Source organism: Pistacia vera, unplaced genomic scaffold (genome assembly GCF_008641045.1).
Source record: "Pistacia vera cultivar Batoury unplaced genomic scaffold, PisVer_v2 Contig305, whole genome shotgun sequence".
NCBI classification, from domain to species: domain Eukaryota; kingdom Viridiplantae; phylum Streptophyta; class Magnoliopsida; order Sapindales; family Anacardiaceae; genus Pistacia; species Pistacia vera.
In genome coordinates, this window is record NW_022196119.1 from 110,307 (window position 1) to 128,488 (window position 18,182).

At 31.9% G+C, this 18,182-nt stretch overlaps 1 long non-coding RNA gene across 1 annotated transcript; it reads right to left on the reverse strand.

The window, feature by feature from the left end:
* Window positions 1-7,316: 7,316 nt before the first annotated feature.
* Window positions 7,317-9,944, reverse strand: LOC116135906. The gene is made up of 5 exons (XR_004128958.1): window positions 9,409-9,944; window positions 9,026-9,248; window positions 8,882-8,923; window positions 7,904-7,963; window positions 7,317-7,744 (listed from the first exon to the last, which is right to left on the reverse strand). It is a non-coding gene; the product is annotated as an uncharacterized LOC116135906 (long non-coding RNA).
* Window positions 9,945-18,182: the final 8,238 nt, after the last annotated feature.

An 18,182-nucleotide genomic window follows, 5' to 3' on the forward strand; every position in this document is an offset into this window, starting at 1 on the left:
GACGCTCATCTATGTTTGAAGGACGGCCGTTCATTCGTGGAACATTTGTTAATGTGCTACGTGGTTGCGTCTACTCAGGTGACATGTCATTCGGTGCAAAATTTTGATATAAAACTTCAGTGTCTGTAGCATTATTGGTGACTTCTCTAGGGCAACATTTATATAAAAACAATAAAGTTTTTTTTTTTTCCTTTTTTGTTCATGGACCCAAAAACATTTAGTTGGGCTTGGGTTTTACGAAAACCATGCACACCCTTTGCTCGTTCAACAATCTATTCATTAGTTAACCGTTTTGAACTATCCATTCAATTTATTTTAGAATACCGTAAAAGAGTGAATGACATTTTCCCACCCAAATTTTGCACTAAGTATATTTTTCCGCTTACAAACTTTGAAAGAAAAAAAAGGACGTTTTTATATGTTACTTTTGAAACATATGTCACTTTTGGACAACTTTATTTATGCCACTTTTCTTACATAATCTACTTCTTACGTAATATTTAGAGCGACATTTATTATATATCATGCACTTCTTCAACGACATTTATATAAGCAACTTTTGAAGTATGTGACTTCTCTAGGGCAACAATTATATAATTTCCTTCTTAAACGACCTTAATGTTTTTTTTTTTTTTTTAATGGACCCAAAAACATTTGGTTGGGCTTGGGTTTTACGAAAACCATGCACACCCTTTGCCCGTTCAATAATCTATTCATTAGTTAACCGTTTTGAACCATCCATTCAATTCATTTTAGAATATAATAAAAGAGCGAATGATATTTTCTCACCCAAAGTTTGCTATAATTACATTTTTCCACTCATAAACTTTGAAAAAAACATGTTCTCACTGATCGTTAAATTCATATGTTAGTTTTAACAACAAAAATGTTTTATTGTTAGTTTGCACAATATATATTATAGGGTTAATGTTATTTACACTCCTAGATTAGAAACAAATAAATTACCTTCACCAACTTAGAAACTAGCCATTTAAACTCCTATCTTTAATTTTCAGAAAAAAAAAAATCTGAAAAATTGTAAAAAAAATAAGAAAAATCCAAAAATAAAAAATTATGAAAAATTGAAAAAAAAAATTGGGCGGCCGAATGGGTGTGATTCTGGCCAACTTTTTTTTAGTTTTTTATTTTAATAATTGAGTTTATTTTTAATTTATTAACCCTAAAATTAATATAGACCCAAAGTCGGGGTAAAAATACATTTAATAAAGTTTGGGTGGGAAAATGTTATTCAACCTCGTTGAAAATTATAAAGTAAATAGTAAAGGGTGTTATAGTCTTTTCATCACTTTACCCCTTTAGGTAACAAATTCCATTGATGAAGATTGACGATGGGTGGGTAATTGTTTTTCTTCAAGTTTATGGGTGGGAAAGTGTAATTACGGCAAACCTTACGTCGGAAATTGTCATTCACTCTATAATAAAATATGTAATCAATGATAAACCTATATATAGGTAATTTTTAATAACATTCTAAACATGTCAATTGAAAATAAATATTTAAAAAATAAATCATAATTGATTGTAACACGTTACTTAGAGTGTTCAGTTTGTGTTTAAACTAAAACAAAACAAAAAATTTTGTAACGTACCTGGTCAGTGACTGGCTTATTGGTGAGATCGCCAGCTTCGCGACAACCTAGCAACAACCTTGGTCGTAGATTTGAAAAGGGCTACTGCCTAGCCGCCGCAATACGGGTTGCCCGATTTTTATTTAGGGTTTGATTTTCTTGTTTTTTGTATGCCAACTTTTAATAATTTGGGGTTAAAATGTGATTTTTCCAATTATTTATTGCTCTGATAAAGATTTATAAAATTAAAATTGGTATTTTGTTGGTCAAAGCAACATAAACAAGAATTTATGTAGACGCAGACTAACAATGGGACGATGTTGTGAGTATCGGAAACCAAAAAGAAAATCATTCTTTGGCAATTTTTACGGGGTGAAAATGTTATTCGATATTTACATAATGGTCAAAGTAATATATTTGCCTACAACTTTTATGGAATAAATTTTTCTTGAGCATAAAAAAATTAAGCATAATAGTAATATTGAAAAGGAAGAAAGAGGTAGCCATGGAATATCAAATCAAATCTTCCAGCCAGAAAAAGTAAAAACACAACTTTTTATTACTAAAATGACTCGAAAACAAGGAAACAACATTGATAACAACAAGAACTAAAACAACATAAATCAAAGACCACAACATAAAGATAACAGCTATTATAAGGAAGGACTTTTTTCAAAAAAAAAAAAAAATTAATTTTAACTTATTTTTTTGCTTGGATAATATTGATGATGATAAAGAAAAATGAACGTCTTGGCTGGCACGATCAATACTCATCATTCTTCTGACATTTAGAGACCTAGGGTCAAATCAAGATTGATGGAACCATCTTGGCTGCTATTGTCATCATCACCAAATTCTAACTCAATTTCATCCGCCCTAGCAACCGGCTGGTTCGGTTGAGCGGCAGCAGCCCTTACCCTCATGTTAACATTATTAGGAGGAACTAAATTCGCCCTTTGAACAGCTTGTCGCATCATCTGTTGTTGTTGCTGCGCTGGTGGCGGCGGCGGTGGTGGCAGTTGTTGTTGCTGTTGCTGCAGCTGCTGTTGCTGTAGCTGTTGCTGCTGCAGCTGCTGTTGCTGTTGTTGTTGCTGCAGCTGCTGTTGCTGTTGTTGTTGCTGCAGCTGCAGCTGCTGTTGTTGTTGCTGTTGCTGTTGCTGTTGCTGCAGCTGCTGTTGTTGTTGAATAATTGGCTGATTATTTCTAGTTATTGACGGGGGTTGAATCGGTGGAGGAAAAAAGGGTTGGTTCGGACCTAAAGCAAGGCTCCGTTGAGGAATAGAAGCTTGGTTTTGAATATGCAAATAATTTGCCTGCAAAAGTGCTTGAGATGTAGAGGATGATGCCGCAGCATTCAAAGGATTAAAAGGCAGCTGCGGCTGGAATGGATAAGGGGGAAGATTAAGATTTCCTCCCCTAATAGCACGAAAGGTGAGCTCATCATCTCGCATGTGAGCCTCATAGTGGTTTATGAGAGCCTCAGTGCTATAAAAGACACGGTTACATAACACACAGTTTTCTTGAAAATTATTAGGGTTAGGATGAGATGGTAGACCACGATTAAATCCACCATTAAAGTTTCCATAGCCCGAGTTCCAGCCATAGCCAGACATGGTTAGCAAAACAAAAGTTGGAAAACAAAAGGAAATGCAAAGACAAAAGAAACGAAGTAGCTAGCAAAGAACTCTTTGTGATTTCTGTGTGGAAAGAAAGGTAAATGGGTGAGTGAATTTATAGTGAAAAGTTCTCTCACTTTGGAGAAAAGTTCAATAGATCATTAATGTGCCAAATTGTAAAATTAATTATGGTAGCAAAACTTTGTTTGAATAATCTTTTTTTTTTTTTTTTTGGTAACCGGGGTGTCCGGTTAACTTGCACGTATCTCAATTAATTTTCAAAGTCCATTGAATACCTCATAATATTATTACGGTTGATGACTCTAAGGTTTGAACTCATGAACTTAAAGAAATGAACAAACTTCCTTGAACCGTCAGGCCTTGTCTTTGTCAAATATTTATTAGCATTTTTGTAAATAATTCTTATTTAATCACTTATTTGATTCCACTCCAAGTACTTTGTGAATCGGCTAGTTAACTTCATGAACTCCTTTTCCACAAGAGCTCATGTAATTATTTGCTCAATATTTTGCGATACCAAAACGAAAATTGAAGGGACTTTTTCAAGTTCTTTAAGAAAGTTCTTTTAGCTAGGTAGACTTTATGAGGATTTGTAAACGGTAGATTCTCATTTAAAAGAAACATTTACCCATGAACCAAAAACAAAAAAATAAGAATAAAAAAATAAAAACAAAAACTTACATAAGAAGCTTGTCAGTTTGTTAATCAATTCCTTTAATTTCATGACTTAGAATGGTTGTTTTGGCCAGCACTTAGTGCTTCTCTGGAATTGTTATTATTATGAAAAAAGGTGATTTAAAAAAAGCTTATTTTGAGTGTTTGATTAAATAAGTTCAAAACCATTTATGACAAAGTTTACCATTTCTTACAAGAGATTTAATAAAGGAAGAAGAACACTTTCCCAAACTCATTTTTCTTACAAATAACCTAATATGGTTTATATTTTTTATTTATGTGAGTGAGAAAATATTTAGTGAGACGCACGTATGATATTATTTGTACACTGTTCAATAAGATTTCTCCACTCACACATTTATTTAAAATTATTAGAAGTATGTACGAATAATATGATACAACTATCTTACCCAAGATTTTCTATTTATTATGTTTTAAATTATTTAGAACAATAATTTATGTTTTAGAGTTGTTACCACATCTTTAAATTTGCAGATACATAATAACTCGCTAGCATATATTTTATTGTGTTATAGTGCAATGTATTTATAGAATGTACTAATTTTTTGAAACTATGCCCATCTCTTTATATCAATGTATATACCTTGAATTTGACATGCTCCATTAATTAATTATTAATGTAATGCATATTTTACCTATATATCACTTACATTAAAGATAACTAAGCCAAAAATATATTTTTTTATACATATTATTCCGTTTAGTTCAATTGCTAAGATCTAATCAAATCAAAAAGTGATATTCATGTTCTCACCTTTGGAAAAAAAAAAAAAAAGAGCTTAACTGATCAAAATTTGTATCCTTTTTGTATATGGATTTATGCATAAATATGTATGAAAGAATTTGTAGCATCAACTAAACGATATAATATAATTTTATTTTCTTTTAGAGTGATGCTATTGCCACACAATTTATCTCAATAAATCCCACCTCTAAGTTCACCTCATTGAAAGTTTTAAATGGATCTAAATGTCTAAATAAACCTCATCTATTTACAAAGTAACCCTTACGTTTATATCTTTTACTTTCTCAATCTCTGTTTATATATATATATATATATACACATTGGCATCACATGTGTTTTCTAAAAAAAATAACAAAACTTATAAATTTTGTAAATGTACAAATCAATTGAAAGTTAAACACAATAAAATAAACCTAAAGAATTTAATGCATATATGTTATTGATCAAACTCATTTCATCTTGATTATTTCAAAATAAAATTAGGGTTATGATAATAGAAATTTCAAATTAATAGAAAAAGATTCTAGATGGATTGTTGATAAAATACTTTTGTGTCTTTATTAGTGATTTTTATAAAGGATAAAACTGTAATTAAGAAGAAAAATAGTAATTAAAGGTTAACTAAGATAAAAGGTGGTGGGCCAATAGCACCGCTCTTCATTTGCTATACACTTTGTTAAACCAACACAGTTACCATATATATACTGATTACAATATTTAATAATAACTGAAGGAAAAAATAGTCATTTTATTTTGTCGTAATGCAAAGATAACACAACTCTATGTCATCTTTATCTAAATAATTACATGCATGTGCAAACCTTTTAAATTAATTCATGGATAAGAACTGATATGCTATAATATAATTAGATTATTTAAAATTAAATAAACAAATAAAGTAGATAATATGTTAAACATGCAAGATTGTCATGTCTTTTAAGAAATAGTTTGTATATATAACATTTATTCTTTATTTATATAACATTAAATACCGTATCTGCGTAGCAGATTATAAATACTAACATGGATATGTAAGATATATATTAAGTCATGCATGCTAGTTTAAAATGTTACTATATAATTAAGTGAGGATCTTCTCTGGTTTTTTTCATTTTATTAGATGAATATTAATATTAATACTTTTATGAAAATTGATTTAGTATTTCCCTATAGATTATTATCAATGGTAGAGTGAGGAAATATCATTTCAGGGCTAGAGTTGAAGTCCAACAAATAATGAGGGTAAATATTAAAAATAGAGTTAGGAAATTGCATCTAAACTTTGGAGGAGCTAAAGTGTAGCATTCAACAAACAATGAGGGGCTAAAAATTAAAAATAGATTTAGGAAATTGCATCTAAACTTTAAAGGAGCTAAAGTGTAGCATTCAACAAATAAGAGACGCAAAAGTAAAAAATAAAAAAACGGAGGAATAAAAATGACTTTTGTGAGTTTAACTTATTCATTGAAGTTACAAAGTAATTTTTAGTAAACCCCCATATGTTTCATCAACTTAACAGTAATCACTTGCTAGTTTCAGAAATAGGACCCTAAGCCTTATTTTGTCAATCTTTGTTAATCAAAACTTGTTAAAAAGCAAAATGACATTTTTTTCCTTTTTCTAAATTATTTTATAAATCCCTGATGGCCTTACCATCTTTTGTTGTTGGCATTGTTGCCCACAACAGCATTGTGGTATGGCTGAAAGGCCTCTATCATCATTAAGACTTTCAAGCTTTTTGTGGCCACCGCAAGGCCTGTGGTCGCCTCAAGCGGTGGCCTCAAGGCTTTTGGTGGTTGCTGTGAGGTTGTGGAGGCCTTCAGCAATACCACCACTATAACATTGTACATTTCTAGCCATGTCATTCATTGTAGTTAAAAGTACAAATTGGCATAGTTAAATGGTTTAGCTACAAATGCAATGTTTTGTAGCTCATCGTAGCTAGAAGTGGCACATCTAAAAGTTAGCCATGTAACCTTTTGCTTAGGTAACTAACAGTTTATATTTTTTTTGCTATGGATGAGATTAATGTGTAACTAAGAACTTAAATATTTTTGCCACAATAATAATAAGCTTGTAACAAAATCTTTGCCTTTATAGCCACGGAGAATAGTCTATATAGCTTTGTTTGCATTTTAGTTACACAAATATAAATTTATAACTAAATCATGAAAATTCCTGTTACAAAAATAATATCCATAACAAATATATTAATCTTTTGGCTACGCGACCACTAAAACCATAACTAAATAAAAGATCATTTGCCACATATATAGTGAATTCGTAGCTAAATATTAATTTTTTTGCTACAGACATATAGAAGTCATATCTATATATAAAAAAATATTGTTATGGACATAATGTGTTAATAGCTAACTATTGAAATTACTTGCTATGAATACTATTGATTTGTAGCTAAATTTTATAATTATTTGCAATGGAACAAATAATTTATATCAAGAATTTATAATTTATTGCTTTGATTAAAATTAATTATAACAAATATTGCTATAATTAACAATTTTAATAATAATTACAAATTTATAGCAATATTTTTATATTAAATAGATAATATGACGTCATAAGAAAAATTCTAATATAAAAATAAAATATTAATAAAATCATTTTCAACGAAATAATTGTCTACTCATAAAATCCTTTGTCCTAGTAATTTAAAATGTCATCAACTATTTTTTTTTTTTTTTTACAAAATATGAATGCTTCAATGTCATTACTACCACTTGAGCATCCCTCTACTCTTAAGCTTATTCCAATGCCGCCCTTTTTTGGAAGGTTCCAATAAGACGTTGTTTTCAGGAATCTCAACAGTTGATGATGAGAGTCTACTGTAAAGTAGTAGTTCATGAACGACTTCCTTGGGTTCCATGGTGTACTTTTCATCCAATGAAGACATCTTCGCCTTGAGCTCTTCTTCAATCTTGCTGTTACTCAAGTGTGTGATTGTGTGTATGTGAGAGAGTAATAAGATAAATGTGCTTCATATCAATACAAACTGGGATAAGTATTCAGTACTTGTCTGCCCAAACCAAGCACTTTGTGGCGTTGTTTTAATTTACCTACAAAATGGTAATATAAATTAATAATTATTTAAATTAATAATAAAAATGAATATTCAGATTAACTGTTTGGCTGATTGCAGAGAATAAAAGTGGAATGCAAATTGCATAATAATTATGTTTAATGATACATCATCAAAGACTAACAAGAAGCCATACTTCTTGCGAAGCTTCACGAGTTCAACCATTGGTGCAATGTCTGCATCCATATTAAACAAGCTGTAGAAAGAAGAGAATTAAGCACATCATCAGAAAATATGCCAGAAGTTAAAAAAATCAGGATTTTCAATAGTAAAAACATTAAAAAATAAATAAATAATACAACAGATAAACATAGTAAGACCAGCAATCTGTCAAACATATGGTATATTACCAAAACACCTAGCATATATTTCCAAAAGACTAACTATGAACCACAGAGCAGTAAGGTTTCATAGATAAGATGCAAAATATCCAAGGTATAACACATTCATAAATGGTGTCAGTCATGTATCCAAAGTTTACAATCTTATTAGAAGATTTAACTCAATATGAAATTACAGCATGAAAATTTGAAATAAAAATGAAGATGTAGGTCCAAACAGACTCTGCATCACACAGAGCAAGATTCACAATTACCGAGCTTGTTACTTCCACCTTCAAACTAAGAGAACCCTAAGTCAAGGCAGGGAACTAAATGGAGTTATTTTAACTCAACTTATGCTTAAACCTTGTGGCTGCTTGAGGCTCACACCTTAATATTTTGGAGATCCAAATGTTCATCTTACACTTTTCAGCAAGACCACTAAATAAGCTAAAGTCCAATATACCATCCCTCCAAGTTTCCTTTAGCTCTCCCTCAAAATGGTCCTGCAAATATCTAACAAATATTTTTAAGCAATCTAGTAGTTGGATTAAATGGGTGACCCTTTGAAATTAATTATGTCTATCCCAACAATAAATCTTATTGCTTATTAGCTGCCTAGTAGATGGAGAAAAAGTAAAAGTAAAGGGAAAAAAAAAAAAAATGATATCCTAGAACAAGCATCAGACTCTGAATAGTTGTGACCAATAACTATATAAATTTCTTAAGTTATCTAACCAAAGGGAAGACAAAAACTATAGTATTAAAGGAAGGAATTAAGAAAAGATGACTACCTGTCAGTCACAACAATTTTTTTCTTCATCGTGCAACTTGATCTGTCATAACACAAATCCATTACAGTGACAAGAACAATGGAAATAACAGATGGAACAAAAACTATTACATGGGATACTTTAAGAGAGAAGTGAAATGCTTACAACAGTGCCTTGAGATGGGACATGTCACAGTGTTTATAGATAAAAGGTTTTGCACTTTTTTGTTCTCTCAGCAAGACGAATACCATCAATTATAGACACATGGTTTAGTGCATCAGAAAATATGACAATTTTTTCATTTTTCAAAGGTTTATCACCAACAGAGCCAAGAGTGAGGCAATGCTTCCAATTGCTACCATCATCCTGTAGGACAAAGAAGACAATCCTAGAGCATAAATTGGGACAAGAACTTATCAGTTTTCAAATTATTGTAGTAAACATCTTAGCAGTCAAATGAAAACTAATATCAACCATTGAAATCGTAATTAGAAAAATTAATCAGAATCAAAAAATAAAAGAGAGAGACATAACAAATATGAACGTACGGATGAAGGGGGGGAGGGAGAGGAAAAGAAGAAGGCCGAAATTTCCCCTAAGGAGGTTGTTAATGGGAGAGTAGAGAACGATGATGGAGGAGACCAAAGTGGTGAACACCCCTTGAGAATACCACATCAAGGTGACATAATTCACCCGATCGATGAACACTTGAACCAAACTCGCCCATCCTTTTGGGCACAGGGACGCGAGAACCAATCCGAATAATCAACCCCTTTTTTACAAAAATCTGCCTCCTGCACTATACGGCTTCCTCTTTCACTTGAATTTCCAAGGGGCGAAACGTCGTTTTACAGCTGCTCCTCTACAACTACCTTTCGCCTAACATGATCACAAACGAAGACAGAGAATTGCGTAGATAGGAGGAGGAGACGAAGCAACCCATTTGTGCTGATCGGAACAATTGAAGAAAGAAAGAGAATGGTGGCCCCTTTCGCCCAGGGGAAATCTTCGGAGAACAATGTCAAGGATAGGGTGAGAACCTTCCCTTCCGTTGGTTACGCCTTTCCTTGATATGAAATAATAGTTTTCAGGAAGGGCGGCTATAGGAAAAAATTTAGGATTTGAATTATAGGGTTAGGAAAAAAATTCTTTATTTTTGGGAAGTGAGGTGGCGCATAAGTGAGGTGGTCATTACACATACTTTTTGGTCATTATTTATTTAGCATTATTTTTGGGAATTATGGGGTTAGGAAAAAAAAATTATGTATCTTAGAAAGAATATATACTTTTTGGTCATTCCACATATAATGCTAATATTAAAATCTAATTTACCAAACACATATGCAGTATATGGCTTTTGAAACTCACCACAATTTCAAAAACTAAATTTACCAAACACAATTCTGATTATTTTTAAAGTTTGGTATAAACTAATTAAACTTATAGCTACAATAATCCCAAACCAGCCCTTAAAATGATATATTTTACTCATTAAAATATATGTATAATCATAAAATTTATCTTAGTATATATTTAATAAATATTTAATAAATATACTAAAATAATTTATCTTAATTAAAATTTATTAAATCAAATAGTTAAAAAAGAAGAAGAAGAAAATAGGGTTGGTTGGCAACCAGCTATTAGAATTCGACAATAAACTGTTGAAATTAAGCAATCGGTGCCAAGACACGTCAGTGTCACAACTAGTCCTATAAGGACCAGCATGAGCTAATCTGTCGGAATCTGGTGGTTTCACTGAATTCTGACAAGCCATTTGGCCACAAAAGGTGACCGAATATTTTGCAGCCTTTTGTGGCCAAATAGCTTGTTGTAATCCTTTTATAGATTAGATTATTTCATAATCATCTTCAAACTTGATCAGTTTTAAAAGTTGTTTACCAAATACTTTTGTTGTTGTAGCTTAAAACTTAATTGATTATTTTTAAGCTACAACAATCCCTAACACACTCTTACTTTTCTCAACTTAATCTCAATTTTATCATCTTTAAAAATTACTGAATAGGATATAATTTATTTATATATATAATTTGTAGCTAAATATTATAATTATTTGCAATGGAACAAATAATTTATATCAAGAATTTATAATTTATTGCTTTGATTAAAATTAAGTTTAAAAAATATTGCTATAATTAACAAATTTAATAATAATTACAAATTTATAGCAACATTTTTATATTAAATAGATAAAATGACGTCATAAGAAAAAAACTAATATAAAAAATAAAACATTAATAAAGTCATTTTCAACCAAGTAATAGTCTACTCAGAAAATCCTCCATCCTAGTAATTTAAAATGTTATCAACTAATTTTTTTTACAAAATATGAATGCTTCAATGTCAGTACTACCAGCCTCAATTTAAATAGGTATTAAATAAAATGTCGATGTTCCAGTTGTTGCTATTGCCATCTCCGGTAGCTGACATTTTTGACTCCACCATTCTTAATCTCTTCTTCTTACTTTATTTTATTTATAATAGTCTTGTACCATTTTATGAAAGTATTAAACCAAACACATAAACAATGAAAAAGTTTTTAAGAAGGTAATTTTGCAGTATTTTATATGATTTAATTTGTATCATATCTCCTATAATTTTAACCATATTTTATATGATTTAATTTGTTTTTTTTTTTTTAATTTTCTTGCATTTTCTATATATAATTAACAATAAACAAACACTGTCATACTCAAATATTAATAATATTATTAACACTATCATCATCATCATCTAAAACATACATACAAGTCCATATATACAAATATGTAACATTACCAATTCTTATAATATCTCATATCTCATACCTAAAATCATCTATATTTCATAAAGTATTAGTTTTACCATAGAAAAGACAAAAAACCTCAGAAATCCTCTAAAATAAAATTTTATTTTACAAAAGCTCACACTTTTAGCTCGTTAAAGAGTTCTTTTAAGTTAGCTATTGGTTGAAGGTTCCAATTTACTATTGACCTTAGCAGTGTGATTAATACTATATTTGACCATAATTATTTAATTCATAAGTAATAAAAATATAATTACTGAGGAGATAAATTAGAATATCTATAATTGCATACTATAAGGATTGTAGTAAATTAATTTTCACATTCTTTATTTGCTATAATCCATATGATTTATAGCTAATACACACATACTAGCTATATATTTAAATTAATAGCTAATAATGATACTAAAATATTGTTACTACCATGAAAATAAAATTTGTATAACTAGATACCTTAATTAGCTACAAATTTCAATATTTTATAGCTAATGCACAAATAATAACTTTATTTTTAAACTTGTAGCTAATAATGATACTATATGCCATGTAAATAAAATGTTTATAGTTAAATACATTAATTAGCTACAATGTTTTACCATAGCTAACATTGTAGTTAAATGACTAGTTATTGCCACGATTTTAATAAGTTAAAGCAAGAGATGAATATTAGCTTCGAGGGAGGAAATCTTATCACTAAAATTATTTCAATTAGCTATAAATATTGACTTTTATAGCTGTAAATATGTATTTGTTACAGTTTTCCTTTCTGTAACTAATTTTTGTAGCTATTTGTATATATTGTTGTAATGCATAATGTTGTTGTGGGCGACAATGCCAACAACAAAATATGGCGAGGCAATTAGTGGTTTTTATGTTATTTTGGAAAAGGGCAAAAATGTCATTTTGCTTCTTAACAAGTTTTGGCATTTCAAAAGCCGCTAAGCTATGTACAAACCAGATCTGGCCTCAAGCATTATCAAAAGGTCAAATCTAGCCTTGACGCCTGTGAGGCCAAATCTAACCTTTCAATGTTGATAGAGGCTAGATTCGACCCTATTGGCACCTTTAGAGGCTAGATCGAGTCTCTTCACAACCATTAAAGGCCTAATCTAGTCTTGTGGCAGTCTACTGAGGAATTTATCAGCGAGCAAGGGCAAGGGAGGAAGAAGGTGGAAGAGAGAGAAAGGAAAAAGAGGAGTGGACAAAGGAGAAAGAATAGCTACGGTTGGGAAGGCTGAAAAGTCATGAATGTCGTTCCTTATAAATTAAAATTACAAATTTACCTGCTTTCAGTTAACTTTAATGACAAAAGTTAATGGAATGAGGGCTAGGAACCTATTTCCAGAACTAGTGAGTGCTTACTATAATTCCCTTAACACATTGGGATTTGCTCAAAATAGTCGTAGTTAATGAGGAGCTCATGTACATATCATCTTGTTTTTCATAATAAATTAAATATCAAATATGAGTGCTATGAATTTAGATTCTCCCACTATTCTTATTCTATTTTTTTTTTTTTTTTTTTTAAAGAACTGTATGAGGTATACATTTTTTACTTGTAAACTATTATCGTTACTAATTGGATGATATGGTGGAGTCAATGGTTAAGAAGTCATGAAATTGAGATAAGCACTATTAATCTCCCTAAGGTTTTACAAATTTTAAACCTTCCCTTAAGTATTATATATAAATCATCACACCTCTCCTCAGATTCGGCAAAATTAAAATTTACCTCTTTGACCACTAACTCTAACAGCCAAATTAATAGAAGTAAATATTTATCACATTTGTCCCTTTAATACATGTCAAATTTATTTGACCCTTTTATAAAGAGTAAACGACTTTTTTCCAACCAAGGTTTTGCCTAATGACACTTTCCCACCTGCCAAGTTTTATAATGACATTTTCCCGCCCACCTTTACAATTTGTCCGTTAATTTTAACTGCAGAATGATAATTTCAAAAAATAGTTCAAGGATAATTATGTCATTTACCCTCTTCTTCTCTCTTTCCTCTCTTCCCTCTTTCTTTTCTTCTATTCTTCTCTTGCCTCTCTCTCCTTCTTTTACGCTGACTGCAATCTTTTTTGTCTTTCTCTGTTCCTTATTTTTCTTCTTTATTTGTCTTCAACTTCTCAAATGGGTTCTTCTCTCTGTCTTCTCCCTTCTTCTTGTTTTGGCTTATGGGTTTCATTTGTTTGGAAATGATAATCTTGTTGTTCATAAAGATGGAAAATCTGTTAATTTAACTTTAGATGCATTCACAAATTTTTTGTTTCTTGCCTTTTGCTTCTTTTCTCTTTTTCTTTTGTTTTGGGGTTTTTACAAGTTTCTATTTCTTTTACAAGTTTTGGATTTGTGTCATGAGACCTCTATCTTCATAGCTTCTTCAGTGTTTCAATTAAGTTGCCTTCAAATTTTACTGTTGGAGTTGTTGTTGTTTTCTATGTGAGTTCTCTTCTCGATATTCTTAATTTTTTATTACTATATTAATTATAAAAAAATAATTCATTTTATCTTCTCAACAATTAAAATAAGTTTTTTCCTTTGGTTGTACAATTCTCTTGCTTAAAAGTTCACATTTTTCAACAAGGCTTCTCTTACTCTGATTGATTAGTATACTTATCAATAATACCTAGATGGGTTATTCTACAAATTTTTTTTTTTTTCTTGACAAAGTTTTAAACTTTAGTTGCAGATGTCAAATGACAACATAGTTGAGAAGCATGATGAGATAGACTAGTTGTCGTCGATGGTTATGATAACCGGCAGCACTAGTTGGCAGGCAACATGTTGGCCGACTGCCCTTTTTTTTTCAAAATTTTTATTTATGTATAAAATTATTTTAATATTTAAAAGAAGAGAAAATAAAAATAAAAGTAAACTAAATTTACTATTATGCTTTTTGCCGTTAAAACTAATGGAAAAATTGTAACGGTGGGTGGGAAAATGTCATTACGAAACTTGACGGGTGGGAAAGTGTTATTAGACCAAACCTTGGGTGGGTAAAATTCGTTTACTCTTTTATAAACTTCAATTTTCAAAGCTTTAATCACCTCTCACATATTTTCTCGGCTCTGGTTTTGATTGTCGAACGATTTTGGCCCTTTTTTCAGTGGGTCTTTTGTTGAGTCACCCATCTTTTGCATCTTATTTCATCCAATTCTTTTTCATACAAATTTCTCTTTTAATTCCACATAAAATTACTTATTTGAAGTTTTCAACTAAATCCAATCACCACCTGAGACTTATTAATCCTCTTGCTCCCTTGTACATTAATTATTTCCCCTCGTTTTAACTAAGAATATGTTTTAAAGATTGTCATTAAAGCGTGAAGGATCTTAAGCTCCCATGGAAACCAGTGTTGTTATAGAAGAAGCTTCAACTCCCTCTACAACTTACACATTTGTCCTTGTTGAACTCTAGTTTGATTGTCACTTAACATGACCAAGGAGCAAGGAACGCAAATGATGATTTTATGAAATATGTGGGGAGGTAGCTAGTCATTTATAATATTTAAGGGGGTCTTGCAATTATTTTCTCAAACCTTAAGGAGGTCTTCATAAAAGCCATTGCGAAAGTCAATAATTGGTTTCTGAACAAGGTTCCCATGGATATATACATATACCAAACAATAGTTTTTTATGCTTAATTTTATTTGTTACTCGACAAACATTCCTTTTATCAGAAGTGTCTATTAATTACAAGAAGTTTCACTTTGCTATTTACCAAAATGGAGTTGGTCGATTACTTAAATTGAACAGATTCATGAATGGTATTTGTTGATGCGTGATTTTAACACCAACAACTCACACGTGTAAAGTGCTAAATTTTTCTTAGAAATTACACGTGATTAACTGATTCAAGAGTCAGGACAAGGTTAAACAATATTATCGAATGCAAAGACTGAATAATAAATGGGAGAGATGATTTTTAAAGTGGTTCGGATGCCTAAAGCGATTCCTACGTCCACTGTTTCTTTTATAAATGAGAGTTTACAAGAGATCGCATATAGCGAACAACGGGCAGAGGTACAATAACTGAGTATTCAGAGAGAATATCAAGTCAGTCTCTTTCTCATAGGTTGTCTTTGCTATTGATTTCTTTTGAAAGTAAAGATTAGGAATCCAAAAATGAGAGGGGGAGTCCTCTATTTATAGTAGCTGAATTCAAGGTAATGATTACAAATCTGCAAGTGGGTAGGTTCTGTGCAAGTCCTTCCTTGCCTCCCATTAGCTGATAACTTAAGAAATATCCTCAAATTATTTGGGGCTTAGACATGTGTGCAATCCTCATTCACTCATAGACAAAACTTGAATTTGTTGGGTTGATGACAATTGTATCCTTTATGTCTTGAGGCGACATGGCAGCTCTTAGACAACACAAAACTTTCTTGAACTCAGATTGGTGCTTGTTGATGTAAGATTACGTCACCCCTGATTTTTTAGGCATAACAGAAGCTCCCCAATTCTTAAGGTTCAAGAATTGAATCTTGAGAACTTCATAATTATGTCATGACCTGACTTATCTCCAGGAATGCTTGCTTGAGCCAACGGCTGAAAATAGTCACATTGTTACAAACAACATAAGGCTGACAGCTTGATCCGACCAACAAATTGAGTGTGGATCATGAGATGGATTTCAAGAGTTACACAAGCGACCTGACGTGATCATGTACAGAGGTCTAACGACCTGCGCTTGATCTTTTCCAGTGCTATTAAAATATTTTTTGACTTTAGTTGCCATTCACAACCTAAAAACACTTAGAACATTTTGTTGTCTAAAACTGAAAACCATCTTGTTTGGCGCTGAAGTCTAACATGATAAATGAATGTCTTATTTGAACGACCTATTTAGATGTTATCCGTTACACTTGACAACTAGCTTGGTCAATAAAATAAACTTTATCTAACATATGTGTCTCTACGCAATAAGTGTCAACCATGAGCATTAAATGTAAGCCATGTTGAAATGACATTCCCTTTTGAAGCATTAACTGTGGATGAGGGCGCATTTAATGTGGAGGAGATAATCACGCTGGCGCTTGGCAATTTCGATAAAAAGAAGCGCCAATTGATTTTTATGAAGCATGAAGGTCACTTTTCGCATAGATTGGTGACATGTGGTCACAATCAATGGCTGGAAGCATATTCCCATCCAAACGTTGCTTATAAAAGAAGCCAAACATCATCTTCAACCCTATAAAACCCTAAGTATGTCCTAAGTTTTTTAAGAGAACTCAAGATTTTCATAGAGAAAATAGCGTTTTAAGCTCAAAAAATCGGTTCGTGCTCTTCCCAGTTAATGCGAATGCAGTGCTATGATAGACCATCTGTTTCCAACAATCAAAAGGTAAAGAAATTTCTTAATTTTTCTCTTTTTTCCATTTCTGTCAAAAAATTTAGTTTTTTACAGTAATGGTGGTCATGGCGTCGGGTAGACTTAGGTGTATCGATATAGGTCGCACATTGCTCAGGATCCTCCAGAGGAATGGCCGCCATCTCGGAAGCGATCTTCAAATGTGGAGCCAGGATACCCCTCCACCCCTAAATCAGGTCAATCCTCAACCACTTCCAGGTCGCGCCATTCCAACTGACACCAAATACATATATGATAGTGGTCGTTATGTATATTGCATTTGGCGAGCATAACCTCGGTGAGCCAACAGCAGAGGAGCTCGCTTGTGCCTATTATTTAAAGAAGAGCAAATACAAAGACTCGTACTACCTCTCCAAGCAATCAACCATTGAGGGAGAGATATTTGGTTACCCCAACAAAGTGGGGGCTTATGAAACCAAATATTTTTTCTTTCAGTACGATGAAGTCTGTAAATTTTAGGAATCGAGTAGATTTTCCTTCTAATTTCCAGATCGCTCGTCTTTTAACCTTAACTTTTCTTTAACATATTAAGCTAACAAACTTTTGCTTCCTTGCAGGAAACAAAATGACTAAGTTGTCAGTGCTAGTTGATCGCAGCTGCATCGAAGCATTTGGTTGACTGTCCAACTAGAGTCATGACACAAAGCTACTCGTGACTACTGCTAATCTTCGAAGAATCAGGTTTTTCACTCTTGACACATATTTGGACGGTTCAGCTTGTAAGTATTTCTTTTACAGAACAAACCCAAGCCTTTTTAACAAAAGTAGGCTCTTTTTGCTGAGGTGTCATTATGCTATACAACAGCCATGCCACCAAAGATTACAAAAATGTCAAAGAAGTCAACGGAGTTCACATTCCCCAGACTAAATCTGATTGGAATAGTTGAAGTAACCTCCAATTATATCCGTGTAACAGGGATACAAGTTGTTGCCGAAAGGCAACCACTTGCTGAGCGACATGAAGAAGCTCCTCAGCCTGATGCTACTCGTCCAACGAGGAACAAGACCACGACCTTGAAGACGAAGAAGAGAAAAATAATACCCATCAAAGAAGAAACTAAATTGGAATCAGAAGGCTTTGGGATACTGCCAAATAGGCTATAACCCTATCAATTCTTCACTTCAAGGACGCTCCCAGG